The sequence below is a fragment of the Tinamus guttatus genome, unplaced genomic scaffold (assembly GCF_059628265.1).
Source record: "Tinamus guttatus ecotype Peru unplaced genomic scaffold, ASM5962826v1 Tinamus_guttatus_pri_ptg000004l, whole genome shotgun sequence".
Taxonomy (NCBI): Eukaryota; Metazoa; Chordata; class Aves; order Tinamiformes; family Tinamidae; genus Tinamus; species Tinamus guttatus.
The window spans coordinates 1,814,577-1,822,998 of NW_028288538.1; positions in this window are offsets into that span (position 1 = coordinate 1,814,577).

Genomic DNA, 8,422 nt, shown 5'->3' on the forward strand with positions numbered 1-8,422 from the left:
GTCCCTCCCGCACTATTTCTTCTTCAGATAATTCAATTTAGAAGTCCATACGTCACATTGTTTGTTTTAAGTTATGGTCCGAAAGGAGGATGTATATGTAAGAAATATTTAAGATAAACTTGATAAGACTTACTGCTCTGACAGCCACCAGGATCTATGGTTTTCCTTCTGGTCCATGGCGCTCGTCTCAAGCTGTCCTTCAATGATACCCTTTTCAGCAGAGAGGATCTGACGGCTGAAAGAAAAGCACACACTGCTTACAGTTTATATCCACAGGCCTGGAAATTTGGCACGTCTGGAGGCCTTAGCATTAGTATTATTACAGATATATTCTGGAATTTGTGTTTTTGGCATGACTTGAAGATTAGTTGTAAAGAATGTATCTTTTTAAAAAACATAGCGTTGGTTTTGATTATTTTAAATCCAGGTATTTCAACACTGACTGCAACTCACATTCTTTTTTGAATTGATGCAGTGAAAAGAAAATTAATAAGCATGATCTCAAGTATCACTTAGCAACATCTTTAAAAACAGCACCATTAATATCCTAAAACAGCACCATTAATATTCTAGGATATGCCTACCTGAAAAACTGGCCCTGCTACAACCTGAGTTGATTTTTGAGCCAAGATAATTTTGTTAGTTAAAACAAAAGTTAGGCAGTACTACAACTACATTGCAAATACATTGCAGGAGCATCAGGGAACTTCCCCTGCTGGCCCAGAACTCCCTCTGCAAAGTGTTGTATAAACACCTCGTCCCGTCCTCAAAGACACCGATGGTGACTTTGTTGTTCCAGTATAAGGATCCCGGGACATTTAGCACTTGAGTCGCTCAAGAAGTAAGACTTCATTTTCAGTCCCATTTTACAGATGGGAAACTTAAGGAGGGACATATTCAGTAGAATTACACCTTCTTTGTGAAAGTAGATGATACTCTGCTGGACCAAAACCTTGCCAAGGTTCCGTTTTTATTGCAGAAATTAACATTAAAATTCAGAATCCATGGAAAAATCAAAGACTGGGTGCCAGGATCTAATTCAGTTTAAGAGAACCCAGTTTCCCAGCCTGACTGAGAAACTGGGACTCAGTTTTTACCGAGAACCACCTGATGCTCTCAGCTGAGCTCAGAAATTGGACTCAGTACTGGGAAGCTTCAGGCAGTTCATGCACTGATACCCAGGGAAGCAGATGTAATGCTGGAAAGAAATTTCACAGAGATAGCCACAAGTAAGAGCGAAACAGGAATTAGACGCTCACGGATACCATGCAAGGTACAAATTACAGAGTATAATCATCTTACTGCCAACATCTGGTCATGCTTAAGACAGGAATCTTATAAAGCTCCTAATTAACTCTCCTTGAGCTTTTCTGAGCTTTATTAATTTCAGCTCTTCTTTTTTCTTCTACTTTAATAAGCGCATTCTCTGATTCACAGCAATGTTTCAGTGAATTATTTCCATTATTCTCTTTTTCACTGCCTAAAAGTGGAGGGGGGGTGGGTAGGTGAGGGAAAAGGGCTCCTGGAGTTTTAACCCTTCACATCAAAGGGCGCCAAGGCCTCTCCCAGTCTCATCCAGGCACTGCTGTAATTAGCTAGAGACTCTCCGCTGACTTGATCAGCTTTGGATCAGCCTCCAAAACAAGGAGGCTCTGATGCAACAAAGCATTGGGGCAGATATTTCACTTTAAGAATATACTAAAGCTCCAGTGGTCTCAGTTACTTAGTGCTTGGTTTAAGAGATGGGAAATAGGCTTGTTCTTCCATGCTTTGCAGAACATGCTTCCCCTCAAAGCTGCTATTGGGGGCAAGTAAGGCCACATCTCTGAAATTTATCTTGAAAAAGACACAAGCAAGAAACAGTGTTTTTGTTTTGTTTTCTCTTCTGCTTTTTAATGAGCTACAGAGAGTATCAGGCCAAGCCACCAAATAACCGTCACTACAGAGCTTACTCCAGCTGCACAAGAACAGAGATTATCCACGTTCAGCTTCCCACTTTCCCCAAGATGGTTTACCCAGGAAACGAGGAGCCTGGTGGTTTATCAAGCATCCCCAAGGCTGCGTGCACAGAAGGGAAGTCTTGTTTTCCATCCCAGACCTGGGGACACTGCAGTGCCCTCAACAGCTTGCACCATTAAGCAGTCCCTTTGCTTACTGAGGGGTGCTACCTGCTCCAATTTCCTTATGGCTTTTTTTTTTTTTTTTTTTTTGCAGTATAGGAGATAATGTAAGATGTTCAGAGGGTGCACTTAAAATCAGCATTTAAACTGGACAGCAAGAAGAACTGAATGCGAATGTTTCTGAAGGTATGTTGAATATAGTGAGAACAATTGCAGGATTTTAACAAGCAGCTAATCCAACTAATCCAACAATGAATTAATGCAACCACTTCCAAAACAATTCATAAACTCTTTTCTCGTTATCAGCTTATACAGTGCTTGGGGACCTCCGTTATTTTTCTCTAGTCCTAGTTACTATATATGTTACAGATTCAGTGTAAAGATGGATATGGAAAAAGACATATAGCTGAGTCTTTTTTCTCCTCACAGATAGCAATGGGAAGATATCCAAAAGCACATGCAGTGTTTTGTAGTTGTCAAGACACTTCATTTTCCCTCGTTCCTAAGCTTCAGAAGCTTCCTCTCTGTGATTGCAAACAGATGATGGCAGAGCAGGCAATTAGACTAACAAGTAAATTCCAATCAGTGGTGGCTGCAGCAGCTTCTCCATATTCACACCAAATGGAGGCCAACTCTTAGCATGAAGCTGTCAGCAGAAAGGATAAATTAAAATTGATTTTTAGAAGCAAACTTCTGTGACCTTCACTGTGCCCAGGAATATCTCTAACATCAGTCATTTATTATGCAGTCTGGTTGGGATTTTGAACCATTCTGTGAGCTTGTGCAAAATCCTGTGTGCACTTCTTGGTACAGAAATACAAATTTTTGTGCACTTTGGCCATCAGAGAGCCCAGCACGCACAAAAGAGGGAAGTTGGTGCAGATTTCTACATGCACCAAGGAACATAAAGAAGATAGAACTTAGGAGCCTATTCAAATAAAAGGCCTTTAAACTTTGATTTTTAAGTACAACCAGAATAGATTCTGCAGCTCCTTACAACCTTTGTCTGCAAAACAAAGATGGCAGACTCTCCAGTTCTAGTTTCTCCAAAAATTACCCAGTAAAGCCAGTGATAAATTAGACACAACAGTTATTCAGTGTGATCGATGGGCATAAAACATGATGATAGTATTAGCTCTTGTGATAGTGTAGGACCTGCAAAGTAAACGTGCAAGTTCCAGAGTTACTTATCTGGATGTTGCCTGCAGAACCACAGTACAAACCCCAAAGTTTCAGGAGCGTTTCTTAGGATGGGGACTGTTTCTTAGGATGCTGCTGCTTCAGTAGCAGCCCACAAATTCCCCGGACTGGAATCCACCACAGTAAGAGGGAGCATGAACACGGCTGCCCAGCTGGCCCCGGACGGTTACACGGTGCAATCCTGCTGGTGGCATGAAGAGCTGAGGGAAAGGCACGAAACAAGGTAGGAACACCAGGATTTACTGATTAAAGGGCAGAGAGGAACATCAGGATTTACTGGTTAAAGGGCAGAGATGGCAAATGGGACCAAGTCACTCTAGCCAAGTGCACCTGCCTACAACAAAAACAGCTCTAAGCACGGAAAAGTTGACAATCTGTATTCACAAGCTACTGGACAAACCTGACATGAATAGGTTCATCAAGAGGCTTTTCAGAGCAGAATGAGTTTCCAGTGCTCTTGGTCTCTTTTCTGTAGGCAATAAAATGCATCTCTCACATTTACAAAACACTCGTTTCTGCCTCTAGAATGCATTCAGTCATAGGAAAGAGTTCAGAATGTCTTCTCTGTTAAACACCTACATTCATCCAAGTGCTTAAAGTAAAATAATTGCTTGCATCCTCATTTAACTTACCCCCAGTTTTGTATTTTGCTCTGAAAAGCAAGTCCAGGCCATTAATACAGTTGAGGGTTAGGTAAAAAGTTTCCAAAAACAGCTAACATAATGCAACTAAAGTCATTTTATAACACAGAAAAAATACAAGTACTGTTATTCAAGTGTTCTTGTTCCAAGAACAATTATAAGTGGGTTTTGTTTTGATTTTGACAAATCTCCAATATCTCAGGGTTGTTGCAGTAGACCACACATTGGAAAAATTATATGTTTTTCTGGTCACTGTATTACAAGAAGAGAATTTCTCTCTCAGAGACAGAAAAGGCCAATTCAAGGCTGGAAGGGCTGCAACTCCCTTACAAGAATGAAAAAATCAGGACAGCTGGGGAGGCAGGTCATGACTGTATGAGGATGAAGCTGTCTAGGTGTCTGACCAGCCATCAGGGAAATAGGAATGACATTAGCCTAGGGAAAACATCAGGGCTAACAGTAAAATAAGTATTTTATATTTATGGTTCTATAGTATCTGTCTGTTACATGTGACTTCATCTTTGGGTGTTTATCTGGAGATTAGAGATTTTGCACATAAAGTGTAACATAGATAGAAAACAAAAGTGAAGGAATAAGCATCATTTTGCTGAGGACAGTGATTTGTGTGTAAGAGTATTTGCACAGGACTACCATGTAGTAAATCTGTGGCCAGATAATACCTGAATATCTGCATGATTTATGGATCAAATATCTTCTCCAGACTGTAGACAGATAACTTGCAGATAAGCCTAAATTCAGTCATGACTTTCCCTTACCTTCACAACACCCTATCATAAGCCAACTGCATAATCTACTTTCCAGGTTATTTTACTGCAGTCATAGGGCAAGTCTGGATGGAGTCCACAGCATACATTTTTTAAACATTCCCTTTACTCACTAATAAAACAAAATAAAACATTTTATAGCCTTGATGTGTTTCTGGCACATTTTAAAAACTGCTGCTAACTTCTCCAAGATGAAACAAGAGGAAAAACTGAGCAAATTTTAATAGTAATGTAAACATATCTCTTTTTTTTTCTCTTTATCTTCTTATCTTTTATACAGAAAACTGGGGAACAGCATCACGGGATAAGATTATGTCAAGAGAAGAAAGCCATGTTTTGCACAACTTAAAGCAGAAGTGCATCGTGTTTCTAGCAGTCCATGTTAAACGTAGTTTGAAAGTATCATGTCTTCACGCACCCCAAGGATTTGCTCCTGCTGACCACTAAAGTCCGTGACAATTCTCCAGAGGACTTCAGTGATGCATGAGCTAGTCCCCAAAGAAGCCACGTGGCTCGTGCATACACACTAGGCAGAGAGCCAAGAGAGCTGAGGCCCCAGCCTTGATACAAACTCCCTGTGCAACTTCTGTCAAATCTCCCCAGGCCTCAGTTACTCATCTGTAACGAGGGTGATCTGTCTCCGTCTGCCTCCCCTGGCAGTTCTCAGAATAGTCACAGTCTCTCATTTTCTGGAATAGCAAAGCCTCATCTTGGTGTGGTTTTTAGGTGCTATTGTATTATAACAATGAATGACTAACGTGCAGCCTTAGTCATCCAAACAACTCGACTCACACAACATCACACTGGCTGCAGTGACTCTTGTGGGCGGCCCCACCTACCCTCTGCAGGATATAAAACGTGCCAAGGGCACAGCTGGTATTTGCAGTGTGCCCTGAGCACCAAACTCACCTACCACAGGCTGACCTAGGTGTACAACACCGGCCTTCATGTGCATCATAAGTCAAATTAGCTGCTTGATTTTCAAGGATCACCTGCTTCAAACTGAAGAATGGTCCGTCCTGATGAGCAGGAAGCAAGAGTGGCAAGAGGTCTGCACAGATAACAAGATGCTCAGACATAAAAAGGAGGCAAACAAGAGATGGAAGCTGGCAGGAGAACTGAGCAAACAAGTATCTCGTGAAGTTCAGCAAAGGGAAAAGCAAAGTCCTGCGCCATGCACGAGTACAAGCTGGGATCACCAGAGCAGCTTTCTGAAGAAGGACTTGGGTGTCCTGGTGGACAAGAAGTTAGAGATGAGCCAGCAATGCACCCTTGTGGCTGGGAAGGCAAACGGAACCCGCGGCAGCATCTGACACGCAGGGAGAGGCTGAGACAGCGGGGAATAAACACTCCATGGGAGGGTGCAAAGAAGACAGAGATAGAGCTGGGTTATACCCAGCCATAGGACAAGAAAGAATGATACACAAGAAATTGCATTTAAACACAGGATTTTTTTTTTCTGCAAGGTGGTTGAACAGGCTGCCAAGGCAGGTTGTGGGGTCCCTATTCTTGAGATATTCAGGATCAACTGGACACAGTCCTGAGCTCTGCCTGAGCTTGCCCTGAGCAGGGGGGTGGGTGTAGACAATTGCCATAGGCCCCTTCCGGCCTCAGCCATACTGTGATTTATAACACAGTATAGACTATTATCATTATTAATAGGCCTATAATACCTCAGGGTATAACTACATGCATAACCAGACCAGCTGGACTGGCTTTCTGCATCTTCAGTAGTTGCTATCCAGTCCAGGGTGCCTGCATTTTAGCAGCCTTCTACTACTGCCTCATAGTTTCAGTGCCTGTGTTTGCCTCTTACATCAGAGGCAGTATATAAACTACATTATTGTTATTTAAAGTCACCAGACAACAGGTTTTTGTTAATTCTCTTTCACACAATTAGCCACAAGAGGGCACCAGTACCACTTCAGAAAGACAACAAATAACCAGTAAAGGGAATTTGCTTTTGGCCTGTGCATCTTCAAAGGCCCAAGCACGGGGCAACAGAGTTGGTTGCAGAGGAGAGAAAATCCTCCAGCTCTGTAGGGCTCTCCAGAGCCAATGGAGCTGCCTCGTGGGAGCACTTGTGTCCCTGGAGCTGCTCCTGGAAGCTCATCCCTTCCTCCCCGCGGGGCACGACCTTCGCCTGACTGATTGGAAATCAGACCCGCTGCGGCCCAAGATGCAGCACTGGCTCCTGCACGTCAGTGCAACAGCAATATTTGTGCGAACGAACAACCTTCAGCATCAGCAAGCAAAAAGTCTGCTCCTTTCAGAGTCTATTCAATGTATGCATACACTTTAAATGGCTTTTATTTTTAAAAGCCCAACTCTTGAAAGCTATTGAACATGTACAAACCTATCACGCAGGACAGATTCGTCTGTTTTAAGCTTTACATCTTCTTAAGAAGTCTGGTTATAAATTAAAACAAAAATAGTATTTAAAGCCATGAATATTACTTTCATCACCTGAATTTCAACTTTTAAATGGAAGTTCTGAGAGAATTAAATATCTAGCAGCCTGAGAAGCTAACAGCACTACTCCGAGACCTGAACATGCACCCACTGCCCTACGAACCCACCAACAGCAGACAGCCCCATTCTGCGATTACAATCCACAGGTCTGGAAAAACAGGGCAAGGATCAGCTCTCGAGCAGGTATATAGAGCATCCATGGGGAAGAACACTCTGCTCATGTGTCCTGGAAAGCTGCCAGTGAATATTTACTGCTTCCAGTTCTGCGCTGTCTGCACAGTTTTCATTATTTACTGTTATTTATAGTCAGATTGCGTGTCTGATAAAGATATCATTACATCTGCAGTGACAGCTATAGTGATTATCAATGTGAATCATGTAGTGATTATGGTATCTGTGTACTGCCTAAGAACAAAAGTGACATCTGCTCTGAACAGCGCTGCAGCGTGCAGCAACCCATGCAGACACGTTAAAGCATGTGGGAGCATTAGAAATTATGCAGCTTGTCTCCTGACCTCACACACTCAAAGCCCTGGTTGAAACCTGTCTGGGAACACACGTTGTGTTATGCTGTGGGTTTGATCTCATGATAGGATTCTGTGTTAATTGCCCAACTCCTCCCAAGATGGAATTGACCGATCTTTTCCTTCTCTTAAATTACCTCTTGCTTTGAAGACACTGATTTGCTTTGACAGGCCAAGTACTCTTTTCTGTAGTTGACTAGGTTATTAACACCACATTGAAGAATAAAATGTTCTCCTCTACCTGGTGATTCACTATGTGTATTGTGAAACCTTGATAGCAACAACTTCAGAACTCATTGCTTGTACAGCAGATCCTCTTTTTTTTTTCCCCCCACTGTGTATCTACACTGGGCAACAACAACTTAGTCCTAGAGAACAGAAACTGAAATGTACACCTAGGTCCACCCTCTCCAGAAGGCTCATCACAGCACAAGGCATCTTTTTACAAGATAATTGAATAGAAGAAAAAGGCATTTAGAAGCATAAAAAAGTTGTCTGGGTTTATATGGGGCTTGCTTTCTAGAAATCCAAGCCTTTTCATGATGGGGCAATTCATATCCTTTCACTGATGATGAAAATGAGGCATGAGAGAGCAATATTCTCAGTGATGCACAGCAGTTTAGAGGCTATTTATGATGGGAATTGGATGATAACCCGCAGAGCTGAAAGAATGAACAACT